The 24,566-nt window shown below is 36.8% G+C and overlaps 1 protein-coding gene across 1 annotated transcript in view; it reads right to left on the bottom strand.

The window, feature by feature from the left end:
• PPP4R2 (protein phosphatase 4 regulatory subunit 2) overlaps nt 1–24,566 on the bottom strand; it is a 54,526-nt gene that overhangs the window by 27,761 nt on the left and 2,199 nt on the right. The window lies entirely within an intron of this gene.

Below are 24,566 nucleotides of genomic sequence, written 5' to 3'. Positions count from 1 at the left end.
TTAACATATCAGATTCTCTCCTTTTGTGCACCTACTCAGGAGCACCACTTGGGTAATTCTCCCTTTTCTCCTTCTACTTTGTGATCTCTAAGAGATCATTTCCATTACCATGCAAATATGTCAGTATTTCTCCTATCTCAAAAACTTCCACATACCGTCCTATCCCCTGCATTTTTTATGTGCTGTCCTTGGCAAGAAAATTCCTTAAAAGGGTTGTCTCCCTCCCGTTATCTCTCAAACCCACTCCAAAGAAGGATTCAGCCCCACCACTAAAAATTAATCTGCTCTTAACAAAGTCATCAATGACCCCCATACTGATAAATCCAAAGGTCAGTTCTCACACTTCATCCTTAATTAGCCTATAAAGAGTATTTCACACAGATAACCATTCTTTCTTAATTATATTCTTTTAAATTACTGGACTTTGTTGCTCATTTTCCCTTACAGGTTTCCCAAACTTTTTAACTCCAGAGTAACCCAAACTTGGAATAACACTTCTCTGCCCACGCTTGGGGATCTTATTCAGTCTGGAGATTTTAAACATCTATATGCCCATTATATCTCCTGATCTCCACATTCATCATCCAACCAACCACATGTTCCACATCAATATAAAATTCAGCGTGTCCAAAACTGAATCTTTCCCATAAACTGCCCCTGCCACAGCCTTTCCCACAGCATGCGTGATGAAATTCCATCTTCTAGCTGCTTAGGCAAAACCCTTGAGTCATTCTTGACTACTTTTCTCTCGTACACCACAGCCTATCTACAGGAAATCCTGTCAGTTGTACCTTCAAAATATATAAAGATTATGACTAATCTTCACCACCTCCAGAACTACTATCATTCAATAATATCATTACCTTCATCTTCAACAACACCATTCGTAAAACAATCCTAACACTTAAGACTGATAATGTCACTTCTCTACTCAGAACTCCACAATGGCTCCCAAATTCATTCAGAGTAAAACCTAATGTCCTTACAATGGTCCACAATGTCTTACAAAAGCTAACTCCAAACCCCCTTACCGCTCTGACCTCCTCTCCCTGGTCAGTCTACACTACCCACAGTGACCTCCTGGTTAGTCTGTGAAAAGGTAGGACACACTCTTACTTAAGGACTTTTGTGTTATAAAGCTTAGTCTAACCACCCTATTTAAAATTACAAGTTCCTCTCCAATCTTAACTAACTCACTTCCCCTACCTTTCATATTTTTCCATTGTCCTTACAATCAAGTAACATAATACATAATTTATTATTTACTACCTGCCCACAGATTTGTTCACCTATATATATAGAAATATATCACAACTACCAAGAATATGTCTGACAGACAGGAAGTACTCAGTAATTATTTGGTGAATATTCTGAAGCTTGCTTTGGTGGGAATAATACTAACAACCCACCTACAGTGGAAAAAAAAAATCAGGAACATACCACTTAACAAACAGATTTAGGAAGTACTGTATGTGCAACTGTTTTGCAACAGGAGTACAAATTTGTATTTAAACTACAATGCATAAAAGAAAAAGGAGCAAACACATAACTACTTATGTCAGACACTGGTCTTAGCACTTTGGACTTATTAATTCAATCCTCACAACCACCCTATGAGTTATGCAGCATTATTTCACTGGTCTTATCATCAGTATGCAACTAAGAAACGAAGAGGTTAAATAACCTGCCCATGATTGCACAACTAGTAAGTGGCAGAGCCAGGATTTTAAACCTAAGCATTTTGGCTTCAGAATCTATACTCTTAGAAAATCATGACACCTAGTTACAGGGAGGGAGGGAGGAAAGGTGGGCAAATATGCATCTCTAAGCTACTCTGTAACAGGAAAAGATGTAAGAGTCAACCTGCCTTCAGGGAATTCACAATCTAAACAAAAAAGACAGAGGTAACAAAATCTATACATACAACAATGGAAGCAATCATAAAGTATTCTACTTACTGGGCTAAGACTTGCCTACATGTAGACTTTTCTATGTATCTTAAAAAGATGAGCATAAAGGAAAAGAGAGGTCCTTGTTCCAGGCAGAGGGCAAAAGAATGTGCAAAGTCACTGAGATTAGAGGATGATCCACCACAGAACTCTAGTAGTTTAGGAAAGCAGAAAAAAACAAAAGGAGGAAACTGGGGAATAGCAAATTAAGCAGAAACACAATCATATACACCTTAGAACAACATGATAAAGATTTTAAATTTTAACCTGGATAGGAGGAGGGTGCATAAAAATTTTAATCATGGGAATAACATGATATTTACATTGTAGCAGGACCACTGCTAAGAGCACATATTAGAGACTAAACAGAAAAAGTAAACTGCAGTTTAGGGAACAATTTAGAAAAGCCTACAAAGAAACCTGGGCAAGATGAAAATGATAATTTTCACATATGTCCACAGAATGGTAAACCCACTGTTTGAGAATCTTCGTGTCCATTTCCACTAACACTGCCCTATTTCAAGTTCTCATTTTCTCTATCCTAAACTCCCATAAAAGCCTCCTGATTTCCCTACCTCACCTAAATTAGACACCAGTTTCCCCAAGACAAAGTTCTGCTTTATCTCTCTACTAAAAACAAAAATCCTCCAATAACTTGTAAAATCTTTGTAAATGCAAAATTCTATGTATTAGAAAACACTCTGATTTATCCCAAATACACCTTCATAACCACGTTTTCTCTTCGCTTTGCTCATTGTCTCCTCTAGCTGGATTGGGCTAAACTGCCTCCTGTCTCAGGAAGCTATCCTTAATCCTCAGAAATCAACTTCTTACCCCCGAAGCACTTTCTTACTCCCTTAAACCAACTATCTAGGTCCCTTAAACCAATCACTAGGTTCTAGATTTTTTTTTCCCTCTTGTGAGGTTCCATGAAGCTAAGCATCATGCAACAGAACTTTTTCTTTCCGGTGGGAACTGTCTTTTGTTAGAAACACTTTGACAGGAATGCAAGCAAAAACTATGCTTCAAATCCACAATTCAGAGATGTTAAGATCAATGAACTTCTCACAATCAAGAAGGATTCTTTCTCGCAAGTCAGTTATAATCTCATTAACAGTTTTAAGGTAACAATTTTAACACTTCACCTGTATGAACTGAGGATACTATACATGCATGCATATATGCTTGCTACAGCTTATACTGCTGAGGCTGGCTCCCCAGCTCATGGCTCCCACTTTCTTAGAAAGGGATATAATACACAAAAATGATGCTCCAGGAATCAATTCTTTCCCTGTCCGTATTACTTAACCCCTCCCCTGCAAAAACTGGATTAATCCTGGGGTCAGCCAATTGGACATTTCACCCCAGAAATGTGAAATATGGAGAGAAAACAGACTGGAAGTTACTGGACTAAATCATCTCTTTGGCAGGAACTGAAAGGAAACATCCAGCAACTTCCAGTCCAGCCTGAGGTACCCCATTCTCATATCCTTGGCTTGGTAGTTTAACCCAACCTCTGATTCTAAGTTCTATCTCAGAATACTTCCAAAAAATCTGTCTCTTCTTTCATTTTCTTTTGGGCTTAAGAGAACCAAAATCAGTCTGCTTTGCTTGTAAGCGAAAAAGCTTTACACTAATTTGATGCTTTACATTAATTTGATTCTTCGAGGATTAAATATTTAATGCTTGATCTTTAAGCAAAAACCTGAGCTGAGAAAAAAAGCCTCTCCTGGATTTTCAAATTACAACATAAAAGTTCACTTCTATTTTCTATATTCACTTCTAAATATTTTAGTATTTAAAATGTTGTGACACTAGGGGCACCTGGGTGGCTCAGTGGGTTAAAGCCTCTGCCTTCGGCTCAGGTCATGATCCCAGGGTCCTGGGATCGAGCCCCACATCGGGCTCTCTGCTCAGCAGGGAACCTGCTTCCTCCATTCTCTCTGCCTGCCTCTCTGCCTACTTGTGATCTCTGTCTGTCAAATAAATAAATTAAAAAAAAAAATGTTGTGACACTAATAAATTAATTCAAGTCTAAGTGGACACTGCCAAATGAACCATCTGAACATTCAGTCTAGCAGACTACCCACAGTATTTAGAGGTTCTGGGTTTTAGTTTTGTTCTCTGCATGTAATTTAGAATGTCAAAGACCCTGTATGTTGTTATATACACTAACTGTCTTTATGACAGATCACTACTATTAAGTAACTTTGTTACTGTTTTCTTCTTTATTAGCACCTTATCCCCCTTGATTATAGTGTGAATTTTGTCTTTTTCCAATATAAATATCCAATGTCTTCAAAAACCTTGATTTTCCTAGATCAGAAATTAGAACTAAACTTAAAAATGTATATAGTTATGAGTTTAGTGTCTGAAGAAGGTTGTACATTTCAGCCAATCCTATCTATGAAGTTATTTTTAATGGGAGTATTAAAAATGGTATTTAAAAAGGTAATTGCTTAAAATTAAGGCAGAGAAATTATAAACTAAGGGGCACCTGGGTGGCTCAGTGGGTTAAGCCCTGCCTTCGGCTCAGGTCATGATATGGAGTCCCGCATCAGGCTCTCTGCTCGGGAGGGAGCCTGCTTTCCCCTCTCTCTCTGCCTGCTTCTCTGCCTACTTGTGATCTCTCTCTCTCTGTCAAATAAATAAATAAAAGAAAAGAAATTAAAAACTAAGAAAAATTAAGTTACTGATGGTGAAATTTTCTAATAGAGAAATAAAAATCTTCAAACTGAATACTACAAAGCAAAGCTGATCCAAAAAAGTATTTTTAAAGGGCTACTGGCATTTCTTTTCCAACTATTCCTGAAAAATATGAATTTAATTCCTTAGAACACAAAGGGTTTGCTCAAGTATGTTTTAGTTTTTCCTTGTGGCTTTTTTAAGCTACTAAGTTTTCACTCCCATTTTGTATTTTACTGAATGAATATAAAAATTCAGCAAATTCTGGGGCACCCAAATGAAGAAACTGTCACTTCTTTTATGAAAAACTACATTGTTCGAATTGTTTTACATTGGTATCCTACTTTTATAATAAAAAATACATTTTAAATACCCAGCCACATTTCTTAACATAAGTAAGAAATTCAGTAATTTTAAAAATTAGCACATTTAGGAAACATCCCATTAACATGATTCTATAACTTAAAAGTTTTATACTGTTCAATTATAAATTTTTAAAAAGTAAAATCTCTAAGAATCACAAATAACAATGATTTTATCCATAAATCCTTATAACAATATGAACAACTTTTGAAGACTACCAACTAAATATAAAAGCAATATACTTAATGTTTCTTAAAACTTGACTTGAAATATGCCAATAATTAAGTCAATCTTACACTGAATACTCAGAAGCCTTTTTTTTTTAAGAATGAATAATACTTCCAAACTGTACTAGCCATCCAATACTTAAATTTTATGTGCTTTTCCTAAAACCAAAGCTCTAACAGCACCGTATATATGCACCAAGCCTAAATCAGGAACAATTGGTTTTTTGGGGTTTTTTTTAAGATTTTATTTATTTGAAAGACAGAAAGAACACAAGGAGGTGGAGGGGCAGAGAGAGAGGGAGAAGCAGTCTCCCTGCTGAGCAAGGACCCCCCCCCACCAACGGGGGGGCCAAATCCCAGGGCCCCGAGGTCATGACCTGAGCCAAAGGCAGACGCTTAACTGACTGAGCCACTCAGGAGACCCTAAATCAGGATCCATTTTGAAACTTTACAATATTTTAAGAATTCTAGACCACTACTGATATTTGATAGACATTCAATTTCAGAGCTATTAAAACACAGAAAAACATATGCCAATGAAGAAAATTTATCTTAATTTTAATTTAAAAATATCTTTTTGGGGGGCTCCTGGGTGGCTCAATCATTAGTGTCTGCCTTTGGCTCAGGTCATGATCCCTGGGTCCTGGGATTGAGATCTGCATCCGGCTCCCCGCTCCCCTCTCAGCTGGAAGCCTGCTTCTCCCTCTCTCACTCCCCCTTGCTTGTATTCCCTCTCTCGCTGTGTCTCTGTCAAATTTAAAAAAATAATAATAACTTCAAATAAACAAATAAAAATTTGAGGGGGTAACAAACTCTGGGGTTTAACTTTTTTTTTTTTTTAAAGATTTTAGTTATTTCAGAGAGAGAAAGACAGGGAGAGAGAGAGAGCTCATGTGAGCATGCGAACAAGGGGAGGGGCAGAGGGAGAAGAGAATCCTAAACAGACTCTGTGCTGAGTACTGAGCCAGAAGCACAGCTCCTGATGCAGAGCTCCACCTAAGGACCCCTGAGATGACACGCAACCAAATGAACCATCCAGGCACCCCAAACCTTAATTTTAATAAAATTTGTGATTATGTCAAAATTTTGAGAAATATCTGGAATTTACATATGTAAAGCAGAAAAAAAAACTGAAAAGCAGAAATTTAAAGCAACTTCAATTCTATTCTCATATAATCTAACCAAGCTCTACAGCACTTCATACATTATAAAGGCTATTATTTCTTAAAACTAAATTTTCGTCTCCCTACTCAAAATATAAAATCAGAAATCTGTGACAAAAATTATTATTATTTGTTTACCCCTTCTATAGCCGATTAGTCTTAGGCTCACAGCATATGCTAATTTAAGGGTCAGCTGAAAAAAAATACTCTCTAAAGGAACTAAACTTAAATAAAGTTTCCCTCCACCCTAATTTTAAAAATGAAGATAATATATTTGATACAGGTGAATGTTGATAAAAACAGCAAACAAAATATCATATGAAATATAATACTATAAAGCTAAAATAATAAATACTATAAGCAACTATGGTTTCTTTGCTCACCAGTACATTCCCAGCAACTCGGACAGTATGTGGCACAGCATATATGCTCAATAATGTCTGCCGATTTAAGTTAACATCTCAGGAAATGGGAAGGAATGAAGGAACATAAACAAACATAGCATTATCAAAAATTACACAAAAACTAAGTGGTGAGAAGAAAACAAAAGGAACTTGAACATTCAGGAAATTTCACACCAGCATATTTTATACAGAATATCATACGGATTATCATGTAGTACGCTTTCAATAAATCCCAGCCCTTTTTCTTTCCCATTTTCCTTTAAACAGAGTACACTTAAAATATTTACTTAACAAATCTCAATGAAATTTAAAAATTTCAAGAATATATCTGCATACCCGAATCCATACCTGAATCCAAAAAGTAGATCTAAAAAGAGATAAAGATGTACTAATTGCACAAATCAGTTGCAAATGTGATGGACCAAATGTGCCCTCCCCAAATTTTTATGTTGAAGCCCTAACACACAATATGATAGTATTTGGAGATGATATCTTTGGGAGGCAATTAGATATAGATGAGCCCATGGGGTAAGGCCCTTATGATGGAATTAATGTCCTTACTAGGAGACACCAGAGACAGAGGATGCTTGCTCTTTCTCTATTTGACCTCTCCCATACCCCCCTCTTCTCTCCTTTCCTCTTGTTATGTGAGGACAGATCAAGAAGGTGGCCTTCTGCAAATGAGGAAAGAGTCCTCATCAAAGCCCCAACATGCTGGCACCCTGATTTTAGACATCCAGCCTCCATAACTGTGAGAAAATCATTTGTTGTTGGAGCCATCCAATCTATGGTATTTTGTTACTGTAACCTAAGCTAAGACAGCAAGTCAACTATTGAAGAAACAGTGACATACACTACAGAAAGATAAAAAGATCAAAAACCAAATTATGACTTCTAAGGAGCCTAGTTTGGTAGAGAAATAATGGTTGTAATAAAACACCCATAACATAAGAGCAGAACACAATAAATGAAAATTTATGAAGGCAAAGTTACTATATTGCTTGAAAATCTGGGAAGGCAAAGTTACCTTTGTCTAAATAGATTCTAGACATAAGGAAACTGAAAGGGAAGAGAAATCAAGCTCCTTTTGTCTCTCCGACCATCCTTCCCTCTCTCTCTCTCTCTCACGTATACAATCTCTGAATTTGGCTACAGTAGTTTCTATTGTTTTCTAAAGTTAGAAAGAATACTTCTTTAACAGATGAAGACAGGTGTGATTTTGCTTTTTCTTCCACTTACATATTTAATCCAGCTCCTACTTTGTCACATTCTCAGCAAGGCAATTTCAGCCCCCTCAACACTTGGGAAACCACAAGTAGAAAAAGATTAGTAAGCAAACAGCTGCAATAAAATACGTAATCAGTGCATATCAGAAATATGGTGGTTTCTATTAAGAAAGGGGGATCTGAGAAAGTTTTCAGCAGATTACTATGTATTTGAATAGAGCTATCTGAACAATCTTAAAAGACAAGTGAAGGTTATGCCATAAAGAAGAACATCGGAGGCAATCACCAGGAAGATGCTATTAGAATTTAATACTAGCAGGGACGCCTGGGTGGCTCAGTGGGTTAAGCCTCTGCCTTCAGCTCAGGTCATGATCTCAGGGTCCTAGGATCGAGTCCCACAGCGGGCTTTCTGCTCAGCGGGGAGACTGCTCCCCCCCCCCCGCCTCTCTGCCTACTTGTGATCTCTGTCAAATAAATAAATAAAATCTTAAAAAAAAAAAGAATCTAATACTAGCAGAATACAGCACTGCACATTCAGTGAAATGCAAATAATTTGGTCAAGTTACAAATGGTGGGAAAAAAGATTGGAAAGTTAACAAGAGCCCAAATCAAAAAAGAACTTTAATGAGTAAGACAATATCTGCCTCATTGGAAAAACAGAAGTATAAGAAGGAATGATATTAACTAATAATGTTAACAAGGGAGACTTTAAAGGGAACAAAGCAGAGTGACCATACATCTTAGTTAGAACAGTCCTGGTCTACATCTGTTCACCTGGTGTTCCACCCAGTTTACCACTTGTACCATATTTAATGAAGTGTTACTAGTAACTGCAGTAAAATATGCAGGTTTGGTAGGCCTCTCCACTTTGTACTTTCAAGTTCTGCCATGATCCTGTCAGTTTGTTTATGAAATGCATGGATAACGAAGAGAGTCCTCACTTTAATGTGCAGTTAAATCTGAAAGATGACAGCAATAACTAATTTATCTTTCTTTTACCCCTTCCAGACTCGATGTATCTAATCCTTCCCTTTCAAGGGTTAGTATGCAAGGGACTTCTCCAGAAGCTAGGGCAATTAGCATCTTTGGATGTGGAAGAAGTGGTCAACACTGCTACCACTAATGTCCCACTGATGTAACAGCCAAATTAAGGCCTATGATTTTGTCCCTGAAATACAGAGCTGTCAAGCTATCAATGAGCAGAAGTAAGGGAAATTATAAGTTAAGTATATGCAAAGTAGCTAATATTAACACACAAAGCTGGTACTTTTTCACTAAAATGAAGAATTAGGGGCACCTGGGTGGCTCAGTGGGTTAAGACCTGCCTTCGGCTCAGGTCATGATATGGAGTCCCGCATCAGGCTCTCTGCTCGGGAGGGAGCCTGCTTTCCCCTCTCTCTCTGCCTGCCTCTCTGTCTACTTGTGATCTCTCTCTGTCAAATAAATAAATAAAATCTTAAAAAAAAAAATAAAGAATTAAAGCTTCTCTCTTCCCAGTGTATATTAAGACTCATCCCATGAAGCCAGCTAATGGATATATTTGTGAGTAATAATAATTTTATATGTATCTGTTCCTAGTTCCTAACAGAGTTCTTAAAAGCCTTGTGAAACAGGGGTGCTAGGACAAACTTCTGCTCTATTACAGAGTCTGTGGCCCCTGTTCCTGACTGCTCTATTACAGAGTCTATGGCCCCTGTTCCTGACAAGAGTGCTCTTAAAATCTTTTTAATTTCCTGAGTGATAGAAACAGCTTCTGTTCTAATGAAGCCACTCTAATGAGGCGACTGATGGGCTCCTGCATGGGAGCTGCTATCACAAAGACCAAGTGAGGATTAGTAGTTTAGAACTTTCAGCACTGCCTTCCCCATTCTCCAAAGAGAGGGGCTAGAATTGGAGTGAATAATCAATCATGCCTACATGATGAAGCCTCCACAGAAATCTATAAACTAGATTCAGAGAGCTTCCAGAATCAAGAACAAGAATGCATTCACATGCTGGGAGGGTGGTGCACCCCAAACTCCACATGGACGAAAGCTTCTATGCTCAGGATCCTGCCAGGCTTCACCCTATGTTATCTCTTCATCTGGCTCTTCATTTGTATCCTTTAATATCCAGTGTAATAAACCAGTAATCTAGTTAAGTAAACAGTTTTCTTGAGTGCTGGGAGCCACTCTAGAAAATTAATGGAACCCAAGGACAAAGTCATAGAAACCTCTGATTTTTCAGCCTGCTGATCCAAACCACAGGTAACAACCCAGATGCGTGACTAGCATCAGGGTAGAAGAGAGACAGTCTTTTAAGATTAAGTCCTTAATTTATGAGATCTGACAGTAACCCCAGGTAGATAGTGTCAGAAGTGAACTGAATTGTAGGACATTCAGCTGGTGTCACAGAAATTCCTGAAAGCCCACATTTAGTGTCAGAAGTGCTCTGAGAGTAAGAGTAAAGGAGAGACAGAATTTTCCAGACAATTTGATTAGGTAAGAGGCAAACATCTGCGACTTTCACCTCCACTGAAAATCAAGAATAACACTTATAATTAAGACTATGAATCTTTGACAAGTAATATTTATTTCTCAAAATTAAACTTTACTAAGTTTCTCAAACAGAATTCCAAAAGGAAAAACTAGAAGACATGGTTAAAGATTTTGATCATACCCATCAGTTTTTATTTCACAGGTCAAAGAACAAGCTATGAGACACATTTTAAAGCTTGATGTATGCTTTTTCCTATGAAGTAGAATCTTTCAATCTCGGCACCGCTGACATTTTGGGTCTGGTAATACTCTGTCGTTGGGAGTTATCCTGTGCAATGCACAGCATCCCTGGCCACTACCCATTTTCAGCAGCATCCCCCCACTAGTACCAACTGAAACAGTCTCCAGTCATTTTCATCCCTGATTGAGAACCACTGCTGTAAATTTCTGAAAAGGAAAGTGAAGACAAGTATTACAGAATTAAATGAAAACTTGCAGCCCACATCTCAAAATCTCAAATACCTTCAATTAGTTTTACTGTTAATTACTGCAAAGTCCTGCGAGTTTACGTAAATACCATAGGTAAGATTAAGTATTCTACTTACATTTAAATACAAGAATATATATGTTCAAAACTAATTTTTTTCAAAACTAATTTTAAAAAGAAGAACAATCTGAAGGTAAGTCCATTTTTGTAGGTGGTATTTTTATTCTTCCTGCTTGAGTATCAGAACTCTAGGACATTTCTGCAATCTCAGAGTGTTCTCAGTATTCAGTCAACCAAAGAGCAAAATGTAGTTTTTTCCCTGAAAATAACTGGTTTGTTTTGGCCTCTTTACAAAGAAATGCCAGAACTAGATTGCGAAGAAAAAATTTACAAGAACAAAATTTCAAATACAGTCACAAAAATTAAAAAGACAGCTCATACTTTGTTATCTGAGAGGTCTCTTTTACTGATAAATATGACTACTTGTCTATGGATTGTGACTAAAAAGACAGACACATGCCAGAAATAACAATCCAATCCAATCATTACAAAAACTATTCTTTGCTATATAGTTGTGACCATCTTTTTTAAACAGCTTGCTGCTTGAGACTGTCTTAAACGCAAATTACTCCTAACACAAAGAAGTGTAATTATTTAGAAGTAACTTCATCGGGCTAATTTGTTATTTTTGTCAAAAAATTTAGCAGAAACCCTGAAAAACAAATCGTAACTTCATAAATGAGGAAACCAGAAACTGTAATTGGAAAGAAACAAATGGAAAGATGTAGGCACAAAATAAAAGAAAGCAAATTGAAACAAGATACCATTTTTCATCTATCAGATTTTCAGATTTAAAAGCTTAATAATAGGGCGCCTGGGTGGCTCAGTGGGTTAAGCCTCTGCCTTCGGCTCAGGTCATGGTCCCAGGGTCCTGGGATCGAGCCCCATGTCGGGCTCTTTGCTCAGCAGGGAGCCTGCTTCCTCCTCTCTCTCTCTCTGCCTGCCTCTCTGCCTACTTACGATCTGTGAAATAAATAAAATCTTTGGAAAAAAAAAAAAAAAAAAAGCTTAATAATGCTCAGTGCTAACAGTGGTAGAGAAATAACTTTCCTACAGTGCTTATATAAGCATACGTCGAAAAAACTTTTTGGAAGGCTAGGTGGCAATACCTGACAAAATAATAATGCCCATAAACATCAACCTATAGATTCCATTCTTGCATCTGTGCCAATGTAAATATGCTCACTTAGGCACTTTCTGAATTGTTTTATAACTGTAAACAATCTAAAGAACCATCAAAGAAGGATAGGTTAAATAACTTACAGTATGTCTCAAAATATGGAATACCATGCAACCCATAAAAACAATGAGGCAAACTTCTGTTTTGATAAGATATCCAAATATAGGAGGTACCAAAAGGGAAACTGCCCAAGTTTGATATTACGTGTTTTTTAAAAAGAATTAACATACACACATTTACACATACACAAAGATTTTGTTACTATATAAGAAAAAGGTTAAAAGTATAGTTTGATTTTTTGTTGTTAGTACTAATATAATAAGAAAAACTTTAATGAGACAAGCTTATCTAACAGTACTGATTCCCATAATCTTTGCACATTTTTTTCACAGTATGGGCACATGAATTATTTAATCCATGTGATCCATTAAACTCACCATGCAGTTATTTTCACCAAATTTCTCCTTAACCAAAATGGTGATGTAAAAGAAAATGTACGTACTGTAGTCTCCATATTCGAGATTCTTAAAATATTTAAGACTGAAAGTTTTAAGGCAAATATTAAAATTTACCACCTGTCTACGCACCTAAAATTTTGTCAAAAAATAATTTTTAATGTGACATCGGCACCTGGGTGGCTCAGTGGGTTAAGCCTCTGCCTTCAGCTCAGATCATGATCTCAGGGTCCTGGGATGGAGCCCAGCATCAGGCCCTCTGCTCAGCTTCTCTCTCTCTCTCTCTGCCTGCCTCTCTGCCTACTTGTGATCTCTGTCAAATAAATAAATAAATAAAATCTTAAAAAAAAAAAAATTATAAAGAGACCACATCCTAACTGTGGCATTGATTTCTGTCATATCCTACAGCAACTAAGATAGCAAAATCAAATGTCACAGTATTTACAAGAAAACTGGCTAAAGTGACAAGTATCCCTATGAACCTTCTAAAATAAATAGGCAAGCCTAGAGAGCTATCAGTATCTACAGAGGAGGGAGACATCAAATGTCACAGATAATATTTACAAGAAAACTGGCTAAAGTGACAAGTATCCCTATGAACCTTCTAAAAATAAACAGGCAAGCCTAGAGAGCTATCAGTATCTACAGAGGAGGGAGACAAAGACTACTTCCCTTACAATAGCTCCTGAATAGGAAAACCCTGAATTCACTAACAGCACTTACTGAGGAAAAAAGAAAACTAGGCCACATTCTACCCACATTCAAGATTACTTGTTGCAGAAATACTCTGCTGTGCAAAGTCCCTAAAAAAGGCAGACCTGTCTCCAGATAAATAACTACCTTGAGATAAAATAACCATAATCTCAAAAATCACCCTGCAGTCACCATGGACAATATTCCTAAAATAAGACCAGAATAAAACAATCTCGAAAAATGTCAAATTCACTTTAGTACAAACAATTCTGAACAGAAATATTTCATCAGTTAACAAGTTATCTCACCCTCCCTCTTAGAGATATACAATAATGCAAAAATTACAAAGGTACTCACAACAGCTTATACCTCTCAATACCAAATTCTTCTATAGCATATTTTTCTCCAGTTTCATCACCTGTAAATAGAAATCTTACCACCTACCTCCCAATACTGAGAGGTTCAGATTTTTGGTTGATTAAGAGTAACAAATCCAAAACACATATATTGAAGAGAAAGCCAGGCTCATACTTTCAACTAAAATATACATCAGTCTTATCACCTATACACTTTAAATTTACATTTGTGAAAAATTACAATTATTAAAATTTTCAGCTTTTGAGGTTACTGGAAAATAGTCCAAATCACAAATGTTAAAAGTACAGCAAGTAACTTACCTTACTGACTCTTCCAGTAAAGTATTTCTGACACATTTTTTTCTTAAATCACAAATTACCCCACCCGATCTCCCCATATTTGCCACAATCCCCAGAAAACTAAGACATGTCAGTGCTTAGAAGGTCCTATCATGGTATGCCACAAGGAAAGGAAAGCTGGACAGGTACATCAGTCAGGATTAGGTAAGAAGCAAGAACATCACAGAAATAACTATTAACAGATTCCTGTCAAAAGCATAATTTCAAATTCTCAAGGTTTTACAAGAATTCTCAGAGTGCTTCAGTAAAGAGGAAAGATGTAGGATGCCAGGGTGGCTCAGATGGTTAAGCGTCTGCCTTAGGCTCAGGTCATGATCCCAGGGTTCTGGATGGAGTCCTGCACTAGGCTCCCTGTTCAGCAAGGAGCCTGCTTCTCCCTCTGCTTCTCATGAATAAATAAATAAAATATTTTAAAAAAAAAAAAAAAAAGGAGGGAAGACGTGATAAGACAACATGGGACAAGGAGTATAAAGGTACAGGCTACGAGCGGACCTAAAGTCAGAATGTCTGAGTTTAAATTCCAATTCTGGCACTCACCAGATGCACTATCTTAAAATTTTTTAAGATGTTTAAGTCTCAGTATGTGCTTTTAAAAAGCAGAGATACCTACTTCAGAGAGTAGTTGTAAAGATCAAATCAAGATACACATATGAAACGTCTGGCACAGAATGTTTATTAAAAGTTTGCCTTTTAGGAAGAAAAACCACTTTAACCCAAAACACAAGTCCTATGTGAAAACTCTAGTCCCTTAAAGATAAATCCCCATTTCAGGTTCACAAGCTTAAAATCAATCTAAGACTCCACAAAGGAGTTTATTGAGAAGCACCACACACAAGAAGTAACATTTGGAGAATAAAATTTTAAAAGGGTCAAAAATACTCAAGATACCCAGAAACTGCAAGGAGCCTAGACAAATCATAGGGAGACAGGAAAAGAAAGTACAATATACTGTATGTCTGAAGAAGTCTAAGTCAGTTTCTTTACTAGTTATAGCAAAGAAAGTTATAGCAAAGAAGGAAAATATAATAGCTAAAGCAAAGTTTTAGAAAGCAAAATGAGTAACTAGCTCAGTCTCAAGTATAAAGTTTGATGAGTTTTAGGGAAGTCTTGGGCCTGAAGAGATATCACTGTAACTGGTCAATGTTTTTATTCTTAGGACTTCATTTCAGTAAGCTGCAAACCTTTTAAGTACCAAAATTGGTATTAAATTTATTTTTAGTACTGCTAATTTTTATTTTCATATCAATCTAAAAACAAAATAAATAATCTAAGATCTACTGAATACCTGCTATTTCAAAAAACTCTGAAGTTAAGTGTTGTTTCACATTTTCAGTGGGGGACCTGAAGAAAGGGTGGCTTAGGTAACTAACCTATTCCATCATGGTCATTCACATAGATTATAAGGAAACTAAAATTTTTACCAATTGGGGCGCCTGGGTGGCTCAGCGGGTTAAGCCGCTGCCTTCGGCTCGGGTCATGATCTCAGGGTTCTGGGATCGAGTCCCGCATCGGGCTCTCTGCTTGACAGCGAGCCTGCTTCCCTCTCTCTCTCTGCCTGCCTATCTGTCTGCTTGTGATCTCTCTGTCAAATAAATAAATAAAATCTTTAAAAAAAAAATTTTCACCAAGATTGTTTTCTAAGCTAGCGTCAAGCAGATTATAAGCACAGAGTCAAGAGAGATACCCTGACAAATTCACCTCCAAGAGCATCTTCACTGTACCACAGAGCCTGTCAATAAAGCTTTTCTCCGCCCCCCTCCCCAAAGACACAATGCTAAGTGGTAACAAAAAAGCCCTACTACACTGTCACATATATGGTACATTTTGAAAAAGAACTGGAGGCAGTAATTACCATTATTTTACATCATTACTAATTTGACACTTAACTATTTTTCACTTTATAGTCAGTGGTGTAATCTCTCAATACTACTCAGTGTATCTGGTAGGAATGGACTTTGAGCTTGGGTTACAGAAGTACCTATTACACAAGGTAGATTGCACACAAGCAGTGCCAAACCCAGGCAGCTTGATAATATAAACAGGACTGCTGTGGGTGAAACCAGAGAAAGCAAAGAAAAGCAACTAAACACATCCAAAAGCCTAGCAAAAATGAAGATCTAAAATATATTTCTCAGATTCACTGGGTATTTTTAAAGTAAAATGCTTTCACAAACATATGTATTAAATGAAGTAACAGCCAACATTCTCCTCTTCAACTGTCTCTACTGCTTTAGTCACTGAATACATTTAAGGGTTTTGTGTTTTGTTTTGTTTGCTACTGATACTGAAACTTGATTTTGGTACAGAAAGATACAGGCAGAAGGATGCAGACAGACACACACACTTTTCACTCACAACCTCCCATATCATTAAAGTAAAAGACCTACAGTCCACAAAACAGAGGGAAAGCATAGTAAATTGTGGATCATAAAATCCTTAACTTCTTACTAATAAGATGTTTGGAAACAACATGGAGTTTCTGACAGACTTCCAGTAATATTCCATAAGCATTATGAACTGATGCATTCATCAATTGGCAGACACAAAGAGGACCTCTGCATGTAGAGAAAACCACAGGTGTGGAGCGCCTGGGTGGCTCAGTGGGTTAAAGCCTCTGTCTTCAGCTCAGGTCATGATCCCAGGGTCCTGCGATCGAGCCCCGCATCAGGCTCTCTGCTCAGCAGGGAGCCTGCTTCCTCCTCTCTCTGCCTGCCTCTCTGCCTACTTGTGATCTCTTTCTGTTAAATAAAATAAATAAAATCTTAAAAAAAAAAAAACAAAAAACCACAGGTGTGTATACAGGTGACACTAAGAATGGCATTCTGTGAACCTCTTTGTGGCTCTGATGAATTAAAGTGGTTAACCATGACTGGTCTTTCTCATCCAGGTATACACAACTGATTCTTTTTTTTTTTTTTTTTTTTTTAATCTTTTTTGGTCTCCAAACCATTCACCTCTGCAATACACTCCCAACAGTTAACATCTTTCACCATCAGCAGACATTTTTAACATCAACCACAATCACTATGCCCCATTCTTCACTCTTAATCACTACAGCTGCAATACCACCCCCAAAGTAACTGCCATAACACAGACTCCTATATGGTTTTCAAGCTGGGAGGAACCTTGGAGATCATCGATTACAAGCCCCTCATTTGGTATCTTAACCGACTGTGGCCCACAGTAATTTAAATGGTTTAAATAATGGGATATAAAATAGTGAGTTATAGCAGCTCCCATTTAGGGGTGGGAATGAGAGTGGGTTGTGAATTTGTGCCAGTCACTGTATTAAGCACTTCTGATGTATAATGAGAAAATTAAAGCACAGAGAACTCTGCCTTGGTCACAAAGTAAGTGGCAGAGGTAGGAATTCAAATCCAGGTCTTGTACTGACTCAAACCAGAGCCCTTTCCCTAAGATACAGTATACCTCAGGCTTGTATCTTAAACCAAATTTACTGTTTATGCCCGACATATAGACAATTCTAATTTTTACTCCAAATTTTAGTACTTATAGGTACATCCTTCTACTTATTTAAGTCCTCACAAGAGCTGCGGCAACTATATGGTAAAAATCCCATTTTTCAAGTGAGGGAAAAGGCTCACAAATAACGCGCCCAAATTCATGGAGAGAAGTTGCCAACCTAATTTCAGAATTCAAGCCATGCTCCTTCCAAGAATATTACCACATGCTAACTCTCATGAAATTATGGGACTAACCAACTACTAGTAAAAACAGGGACTGAACAGGGAAAATATGAGCTCATGTGCACACCGAAGAGTGCAAAATTTTAAGTTAACTCTCACAGAAAACAAAAATGGCATGTCTAGCTTCCAAAGCATCAATAGATTTTCATCAGTATGCATGACACATCAGGTTTACAGCATGATATGATGAAACAAATGAAAATGACTAAAATTTTCATGTTTATACCTTAATTACTGCAGTTACTGGAACATGTGAAATAAAAGCACACCCACTTAACTAATATTTAATGAAAATCTGTGCTTTGTCTGTGTACCACTGTGATGGTGGTACATGACAGGACTTTAGGTGACACAAGGAAAATTCATAGTAAGTACATTATTTTAGTATTTATAGATTTAGAGTATAAGTACTGACTTAGAAAGATGTAACCAATGCAACAAACCAGTGATTTCAGATCTTTCTCACAAAGGGAAAAAAATTAACATAGTGACTACATTTCTGTGGAGGGATAAAATGAAGGCTTAACTTTTGTAATATTTTTCTATTTTGAAAAAATCTGAAAAAAAGTAAGCCAAACTAGAAAACAGAATTAAATATTTACATAGATATTACAAGGATGTGGCAAATAATGAAGGCAGTATAGGAGGCGGACTTTTTAAAAAAATATTTTGGGGGGGGGGGGCGCCTGGGTGGCTCAGTGGATTGAGCCGCTGCCTTCGGCTCAGGTCATGATCTCAGGGTCCTGGGATCGAGCCCTGCATCGGGCTCTCTGCTCCGCGGGGAGCCTGCTTCCTCCTCTCTCTCTGCCTGCCTCTCTGCCTACTTGTGATCTTTGTCTGTCAAATAAATAAATAAAATCTTTAAAAAATATATATATATATTTTGGGGGGATTTAGAGAAAGAGTGAGCACACATGAGCAGGAGGGGCAGAGGGAGAGAAACCCAAGCACAGCCCCAACTCAGATCATGACCTGAGCAGAAAACAAGAATCCGCTGCTCAAATGAGTACAAGTTGCGCCACCCAGGTGCCTAGGGAGACTGACATTTTAGAAACAATGTTCAGTACATACTACTGTTCAGTAAATACTAAGCTGAGAAACAAAATTCCCTGAAGAAATCCAGAGAAGAAAGCTCTAACAGCCTCATCTACTTAAGGAGATTTTTATTTACAATAAGGAGGTCTCAGCTGTTGTTAACTACTTTTAGGCAATCTTTTATTTTCTTACTGTTATGTCAAAATTGCTCAACACACAGAAATTTCAAATTGCACGGAGCAAGGTAGGGGGGAGGGGACAATCCAGACTCAATATAAGCACTGTCCACACAGTAACTACTATTTATTGAGCATTTACTGTTTCACCAAGTGACATGATAAGTTTTCCATGTATTAAGTACTTATACTATGAAATACTATTATTTCTACTTCATAGATGAGGAAAGTAACAAGTTGTCATAAGAAGTATAATTATGAAAGGGTGACAATGGTACTTTAGTTTTCTATCCCTCCAAAACCCCATATATCAGACATAACTAGACAGCAAAGCCAAAAACCAACAAACAAAAACATTTACAATTAAACTACCTGAAAAAAAACCAACACAACACAAATACTAGCTAAGAAGGTAGCGAACCTCATAAATCCCAAAGAATAAAGGGTTAAGAAAAAGTGACAGTTACATGACCCGTACCTTATCAGGTTCTGAACAAGAGAAAGTAGAGAGAGGTCATGGTGCACCTGAAAGGCCTGGGATAAGGAGAACCACAAATCTGTCAACAAGCAATCACTAGAAATCATGACAGGTAATTTGAGCATAGCACCTGGAACTGAATGGGCTATGCCCACTCCACTAGTGAGTAAACAAAAGGGACCCACAGTGAAGGAACAGCAGTCTTGCTCCAATGTGATCCTGAAAGTGACACACCAAGGCTCCCATCCAGAGATGACACCAGATGTGGAGAGGACAATAAAGATGAAGGAAAACGTCCTTCATTCATTTGGACAGCGTCCAATTAAGAGTAGGAGCAGAAAACAGAACCTGGAAATTTCAGAGAGCAAACTCCATGTTCTTAAATACTTAAAAAAATAGTAAGAAAGCTCTGTGAAGTCAGGAAAGCTATTCTGAACCAAATTTCCTCCTCAAAGGTCAAGAAAACTAATTTCATGTAAAAATGTGCAATAGGAAAGTATCAAGCTCAAACCCAGTACAAAGTAATTGTAAGAAAAAAGAGTAAGGAGAACAAACATCCTTACAGACGATGAAAGGAACCTAGAAAGACTTGTCCAAAAACAGACCAAAACTGTATGATACAATTTCAAAATGAGCTAAAGACACAGAGAAAAATGATACAAGACAGAATTAGAGAAACACAGAAAATGAGTTTTATAATAGATTTTGGCAAATGATTAGACATTTTTAAAATTACTTCAGGAAACAGACGTTTAAGCTAGTACATGAGAATGAAAGAACATAACAGTTTTCGCAATAAGAGTTCTTTAAAGGAAGAAATTTTTTAAAAAACCAAAACAGAGTTTAAAATTTCACCTTGAAGACACTTATCAAGAGAATGAAAAGAAAAGCCACAAAAGTTGTACCAGTACTTAAGAATCCTAGGTCAGATAAAGGTCTTGTATCTGTAACATATACAGAACTCTCGAAAACCAGTAAGAAAACAGCTCAATTTTTAAATGGGCAAAGACTTGAAGAACCAGTTTACCAAGAAGATACAGGAATAGCAAATAAACACATGAGAAGATACTGAACATGATTAGTCATTAGGGAAATACAAATTAAAACCACTCTGCAATATGTGCCTAACAGAATTCTGACTACAAAAAAAGAAAGGGCCATACTAAATGTTGAAAAGGACGTGGAAAACCTTAACTCAACTCCCACTAATACTGGTGGGCATGCAAACTGGTGCAGTCACTCTAGAAAAGAGTCTGGCAGTTTCTCAAGAAGTTAAACATTCACCTACCATATGACCCAGCCAATTAACTCCTAGGTTTTTTTATCCAAGAAAAAAGAATGCCTACGTCCATACAAAGATCTGTACACAAATATTTGTAACAGCTTTTCTGATAATAAAAAAACTGAAAATAATTCATATGTCCATCAACTACTGAATGTATAAAAAACCTGTAAGATATCCATATAATGAATAGCACTCAGAAACAAAAAGGAATGAACTGCTGATAACCAAATATGGACCTCGATTATGCTGAGTAAAAAAAGCCGAAGACTACAAACTGTCTGATTCCATTTATATAAAATTATAGAACAAGCAAACTAAAGTGACAAAAAGTGGATCTTCAGTTGCCTGAGAAGAGGAGCACACCCAGGGAAGGAAGATTACAAAAGGGCATGAGGAAACTTCTGGGAATAATGAATGGGTATGTTCAGAATCTTCAGTGCGGTCCAACTTTGAGGACAGATGTCAAAATTTAGCAAACTATGTATTTTCAATAAATGAAGCTTACCTCACCAAAGCTTGATTTTTTTGTTTTGTTTTGTTTTTTTTTAACAGGAATAAGGAAAGGAATTCAGGACAAAATAAAGAAAACTGAAGACACGTAAAGATGACTGACATAAGAATACAAGGAGTCCCTGAAAAGGAAAATCAAAGAAAAGAATTTTTATTTCCTGAAATTAAAAATAAAGATATGAAAAATTTGAAAATACATACTGAAAGAGCATACCACATACCTGAGTATACTGACCCAAAATGCCCAACCCTAAAACAAAGTCCCAAAAAATTACTGTACTTAACAGAAAAAAATTCCTTGGGAGTCTAGGCAAAAAGAGTATATGGCTTTTAACTAGGTAAAGAAAATTAGATTATCCTCTGATTATTTTTTGACAAGGTACTGTGAGTTGGGGAAAACAACGGAATTAACATATTTAAGTTACTCAATGACAGAAAATGAGAACCAAAAATTTTATTTCCAAACTGACTAACTGTTAACAATATATAAAAACTCAGGAAATGTCCCATGAACTCTGCCAAAAGACTCTAGGAGAAAATGAACTTCTAGAGATACTGAACTTCTAGAGATAGAGAACTGACTAGAGATACTGACCTAAGGACTGGTGGTGAGCATTTGATACAGAGCTACTATAAAAATAAGAACAAATGATGATTAGGAGAAACTTATGTAATAGCTATATGCCCAGATAATATAGATACAACTACTTTTCTTAAACTGGGCCACAAATTGGGAGAGTATATGAACAATTTTGATGTTCTTACTAACTACACCAGTGAAGTTGGTATTATTACTAGACTTTTCCCGTGTCCTTGAGAACCAGAATTGTTAGGGTGGAAGAAGTAAAACTCTGTAGTCCTGATTTTGAACGGGAAGCATCAGTATGAATCACGTAGTATTTTACTAGTTCTGTCCACTGAAGAGGCTAGAAACAATGACCAACTCAGTAATAATAAGCATCTCCAGTCTCCAGGTTGTAGTCTTTAAACACTACTTCCCACTAAAAGACACGGCTTCTTGAGAAATGTCTGATTCCAGGTCTAGGTAGGAATGAGCTTAGACCATATGCTAGGGGTGCCTGGGTGGCTCAGTGGGTGAAGCCTCTGCCTTCGGCTCAGTTCATGGTCTCAGGGTTCTGAGACTGAGACCCACATCGGGCTCTCTGTTTGGCAGGGAGCCTGCTTCCCTGCCTACTTGTGATCTCTCTTTCTGTGTCCAAAAAAAAAACCATATTCTAATACCAGCGACTATGGACACTCAAAGACTACTAAGAGCCAAGTCAAAAGTACTCTGGGATCAAATGAAAGAGGCTCCCACGGGCCAAAGAGGGGAACAATATGACCATCAAAAAGAGTAACTGCAAAAAAAAAAAAAAAAAAAAAAAAAAAAAAGAGTAACTGCAATTAAAACTTATCAAATGTTTAAATCCACAACTGAAACCCATCAAATGTGCAAATTCGTTATTGAAACCTACCACATATATTTCTGTTTATTCAGCACATACTATATACCTGGCATTAAGCTATAAACTGTTACCTTCGGTAAAGTGTCCTTTAAGGAAATGTCCCATTTTTCAGGACAAAGTAACCTTTTCAACATTAAAAATAATTTTTTCAGGGGTGCCTGGATGGCTCAGACGTTAAGTATCTGCCTTCTGCTCAGGTCATGATCCCAGGATCCTGGGACTGAGCCCCGCATCAGGCTCCCTGTTCAGCAGGAAGCCTGATTCTCCCTCTCCCACTCCCCCTGCTTGTGTTCCCTCTCTCACTGTGTCTGTCAAATAAATAAATGAAATCTTTTTCAAAAATAAATAAAATAGTTTCTTGAAGTAGCCAAAACCAGCAAAATTTAGAGATTGTTTTAGATAATCTGTCTTCGTTACAGTTTAATAAGCCATGTCTTAGCCTCTTTCCCAACTTCCTACGTTAGATGTTTACAGGTAATTTTTAAAAGACCATAAAGGAAAATTGCTCCAGGATTTTTTAGATTTCCCTACAACCTCCTACTCAGTAAAAACCTATTCTATAATTTTAAAACCTCTCTAAAGCTAAAAACACCTAGTGTCAAATTGGGCTTTTTTAATGGAAAATAGCCTAGGCTATCACTGACGGTCGTTCATAAACAAAGTCCACATATCTCTTCCGTTAATGATTTCTTGCTATAAGATATCAATGAAAATAAAAACTATGGAATTCTTATCTCAAGCAACCCATCCATCCTAAAACACCGAAGAGATCTGATCTGCTGTTCTTTACATTTTCTTGTTAAAATCTTGTTAAGTTAGACAAAGCTTAGTTTAACCATAAAGTGGAAGAAAATACAAATTTCAGAATCAAAAGGCATAATGTCGATTAAAAACAAAAAGATTAAAGCTAAACGTGTAAACACCAGCTGCTTTAATGATAAATTTAAAAATACTTTCCAAATTCTTTAAAGAATCTAACATCACCATTTTAATACAAAATATTAGAAAATGTAAATAAATGTGGGGTAGGGAGTAAGTGGATAGCAGAATTGTGTAAATCTTCTATACAAACAAAATAATTGTCCACAAAAATTAGGTTACATTTCCCTAGCCACATGATGATCCAGTCTGACAGGATATTAAGAAGTTTTCTTTCAGTTTTCAGCTATTTACAGCCAATGTAGTTTATCAAAAGAGAAGCCAGTTTATACAGACCTGATAAGGAGAAGAGGTTTTAAGTATTTATCTCCAAAAAGTTTGACATAATCTTGTTTATCAAAACTCTGAAAGTAAAAGCTTCCCCTCTTGATATTGTAGAGGGATAAGTTTGAACCAACTGACAATCTGAAAGAAATAGAGGAAATCTAAGAATTTATGATTTAAGAATTTATGATTTAGGGATTAATTTATTTTTGAAAGATAGCAACTAGTCATTTTTAAGCTTATCTACAGAAATACCAGTTATGTTGCATCAATTTTTAAAATCAAGATGTTCTAAGAGAGACTATAATTCAGAGACAAATATAATTTTTTTCCTCCTAAAGAGTTCCACTTTTTAAGCGGAATAAATAAAAATATAAGTTTCAAAACATCACAGATACAGTCCTGTTAATTTTTAATAAAGCACTACGGAGACTCAGCTTATCTACATAACTACTAAATACTACTAAATCAGAAGGTCTTTTTTCCTTTCTCAATTTAGGCTGGTTATTAGAAGGCTACATATATTACAACCGCAAGTGCAACTTGTGAGAAATGAACATCTGCTAATAAAGCCCAAGAAAGTATACATCACTTGCTGAAGCTTACACTCACAGTAGGCCT

This window comes from Meles meles, chromosome 20 (genome assembly GCF_922984935.1).
Source record: "Meles meles chromosome 20, mMelMel3.1 paternal haplotype, whole genome shotgun sequence".
NCBI lineage: Eukaryota > Metazoa > Chordata > Mammalia > Carnivora > Mustelidae > Meles > Meles meles.
Note: the sequence above shows the minus strand (reverse complement) of the source record. Positions and strands in the feature narration are given on the sequence as shown.